The sequence below is a fragment of the Lagopus muta genome, chromosome 8, assembly GCF_023343835.1.
Source record: "Lagopus muta isolate bLagMut1 chromosome 8, bLagMut1 primary, whole genome shotgun sequence".
Classification (NCBI taxonomy): Eukaryota; Metazoa; Chordata; class Aves; order Galliformes; family Phasianidae; genus Lagopus; species Lagopus muta.
In genome coordinates, this window is record NC_064440.1 from 21630763 (window position 1) to 21634844 (window position 4082).

Consider the following 4082-nt stretch of genomic DNA (forward strand, 5'->3'; position numbering starts at 1 on the left):
TCTGTGACACAGCATAGAAGGAGGCTCTCAGAGAGTACCTGGGCTGTACATCTGAAAAGTAGTTTTTCGTTTCAGAACCTTTCTACCTGGTATAGAAACCATTCACACACAAAGGTCCCATACACGTAGCACATGACAGTCTATTAAAATCTATTTCTAAGCCTATTTCTAGGCCTCTCAGTAATTTATTTTTTTTTGCCCCTGGGAATATAGATGTGGAATATTTGAAAGGATCTGACACCACACGTAAATCATACTGTAAATGTGGGGATTTAAAACATTTCAGGACTAGGCTTCCTAAGAGTTGCAGCCTTCAATTTCTTCAACTTTGATATGGTCAATTTATCATGCTGCCTAGAGAGGTCCCCATAATGAACTAATTAAGTTTCAGATACACAAGCAGTGACTATGGTTTTTTACTGTTTTACCAAACTGAGAGCTTAATAGTCTACACAAAATTAAAATACTGCCATAGCTAATTTAATTGTTCCACTATACTGCATAATTGAAACAGCATTTGTGAACTGATTTAAAGTCTCACCACATTCAAACTAGATAATAAAGAAATCCAACATGCAGTTATCTGCTGAAAGCTTTCAACTCACTCTTCTTCCTGAAATGGTGCAGGCAGTTCCCTGAGCAGCAGTCTCTATGAGCATAACATCAAGAGACAGCAGTGTCCAGCAAACTGCTGGATCAGAGTTCAGCACAGCATCAGCTCTGGGCTCCGGAGACACAGCATTAAACTCTTTTTTGCTTATACAACAGAATTGCTAGACGGGCTCCACTTTGCAAAAAAAGTAATCAAGCAATGCTACAAGTGCTTAGAACAGCAAAAGAGATGGAATCATGCATTACACGACTGCTTTAAGGGCATTCCCATAGGGACAGGAAATCCAAGAGCAGCAGCAGAATGCTCACTGCAGTCCTGTGGAACTGTGCCTAGAGCAGCTGTCAGCTTTGCAGAAAACAAAATTACAGCATGTTCTTCTTCTGACCAGGACATGAACTAAGTGCCTAGTAGTCCCATCTAACAAGGAGGACAACTCTTCTACTTATAGAGTGTCATACGGCAGCTTGGATAAAAGCACTTCAAGAAGAGAGAGAAAATATTTGTCCATAAGAGAAAATGGAGAGCCAGCACAATGAAGTGGGAAGAATGTTAACAATTTACCAAGCTTGATGAGAATGCAGAGCAGAACTGTTAAGAGTCTTCAGCCACCGTCAGGGTGAGTTTAAACAGAACAAATCTAAGCTTAACCACTTTTAGACTACAGAGTGTTGATGTTACATGGACCACTCTCCTGTGCATCTAAATAGATAGGAAAGCCACTAGATTATGAAGTAGAAGTACATCCGTGGCCAATAATATCATGATATAAGCATGAGCTCCCTGATACATATATATAATAGTTATGTTTAAATGTTGTTTCACCACTTATCTACAAACTATAGAGGTATTATAGACAGCACTCTTGTTCCCATAAGGAAGCCCAGCCTTCCTGCTGGGTTTCTCTAGTGCCAGTGCTGGGTACTAAGACAGTTTTTTCTTCACCTATTTAGATACTTTTTTCTTTGCGTGAGGCTCGTCTTCTCTCTGTGAGACTCTAGCAGCTTCAACCATCTCTAGGAAGAAAAACATAATAATTCAGGAGTGTATTTATTAAGTTCAATAAAGCTAATTAAGTAAAATGGCCCAGAAAATAATAACATTTTCAGTTCCATGCATTTATGTGACTTCACATAAAATTCAACAATTAAAAAAATATTTTTTTTGTTAAAACAGAAATTCAACCATTTTTAGATATTAACTAGTCTCTGTTCGCTTTGAATGAATGCAGCTTTTAAAGCTTAGAAATAGGTATGTAGTATAAAATGATAAATTCATGTAACAAGGGCCATGGTTGGTTTCAATAGATGTCATTTTTGTTACCTCGGTAATGTAACAGGATCTGTGTTGCTGAGACCCTCAATTTTTAGGGAAATGCTTATGCCATCTGCTGGGAAGTTTTGAAATTTGCCAAGAATTTTTTCACTAATATTTTATTTTACTGGCTTTTAGATGTTGAATATTTACACCAGTTGTTATTTTTCTTTTTTTAAGATCTGTGGGTATATGTAACATAGCTCAAAGGTACTTAAGGAGTTCTGCTAAGTAATTGCACCTGTTTCTATGCCAAGAAGTTGATGATGAAAGTGATGTGGGCTTAACTCTCTTGAGGGAAGCATTGCCAGAGTTTAACTTAGTTTTCACTTAGACATGCAAAGTTAGTAAACGTTTTCTGAAATGGCAAAACTAACATAGTTCTCTGACCTGTAGCATGAAAATAATACAAGGAAGGTGAGTACCATGCAAGCATGTCCAGCAAAACTGCTCTTTACAGGATTAGTGTTGGATCATACTGAGTATGGTCTGTTGCCACACACTAAGTGAGAGACATAAAAATGCATGTTGAATAAACAGTGCTAGCTGAGATTAATAACCTGTAGAAGAAATATTGTCCTGTTGAGCAGTTATTATAAGATATGAGATCAATCTAAATCAGATTGGAACAGGCAATTGTAATTTTAGAATTTTCTTAGAGTTTTTTCTCTTTATAGCCTTTCAAGTTTTGTTAATGTGTTTTGATTGAGTAAATAAGCACAGAGTTTGTTCTTTGTTGTTAGTGGACTGGCATATGAATGATAGGGACTTGTTTGCTCTAGAGGGTGCCGAGAAATTGGAGCAAAATGCTGCTGCTCAGCTTAAGTACATCTACATGATTCTCAAACATTTCCAGGGATGCTGACTCCACCACCTCTCTAGAAGACATTTTTCAAGTTCTCTGGTGCAACTTGAGGTCATTCCCTCTCTTCCTATCACCATTACCTGGGAGAAGAAGCTGACCCCTACCTTGCCACAACCTCCTTTCAGGTAGTAAAGAGCTATAAGGTCACTCTTGAGCCTCCTCTTCTCCAAACTGAACAATCCCAGCTCCCTCAGCAGGCCCCCCATAAGGCTTGTGCTCCAGACCCCTTACCAGCTTCGTTGCGCTTCTCTGGATGCACTCCAGGGCCTCACTTTTCCTGTAGTGAGGGGTAGAAAACTTAATACAGCACTTCAAGGTGCGGTCTCACCAGAGCTGAGTACAGGGGGATGATCACCTTCCTCCTGCTGCTGGTTGTGCTATTTCTGACACAAGCCAGGATGACACTGGCTTTCTTGGCCACATGGGCACACTGTCAGCTCATGTTCAGCCAAGCACTGACCAACACCCCACAGATCCTTTTCCTCCACACAGCTTTCCAGCCACTCTGCCCCCAGCCTGCACCATTACATGGGTTGTTGTGGCCAAAGTGCAGGACTGGGCACTTGGTCTTACTGAACTTCATCCCATTCGTCTCAGCCCATCAATCCAGCCTGTCAGAGTCCCTCTGTAGAGCCTGTAAGTGGAGGAGAAAATGATGCCCCGAAAGTTAACTATAGCCCTCAGCCTTACTTGGCTGAGATGGTACCACTGAACCTCATGCCACCGACTGCTGGGCTGAGCTTGAGTTCTGCTGTGCAGCTGCTGCTGAAAGGAAACACTGCTGCAGCAGGACTGCTGCTGCCACAAAGCTGAGACTGAAGTGCTCTGCCTGCAGCTGCTGGCAAAACAGGCCAAGATGTGGCTGCAATAAGCAGCGACATGTCGGTCACTTCTGGCAGGAAGCTGAGGATCACAGAAACTGTGGTCTTCTCATTCTAAGATTGTAATTTTGATTTTCAGATAGTGGCATTAAACTGCAGTGGAAAGGACAAGCATTTCCCTATCAGTTTACACTGGTAATGCATTATTAATTATGCAGAGAGCTTAGCTGGAGGTCTTTGAGAAAGGTTTTCAGCAGTACTGCTAGAAGCAGGGCAGTTCAGATGCTGTTGAGTATTTTCCAAGTAAAATATGGTTTGATTGAAAATAAATAACTAAATAAAAATTGGTAGCTTTTTTTTTTTTCCCAAGCAATTTGTTTGGAAGAATACTGCAAAGAAAAACATGGGCTTTGGATCTGGAAGTTACACTTGAGGCAGAGCTTTTTGTTATTATCATTTCTAATGTTGTAAT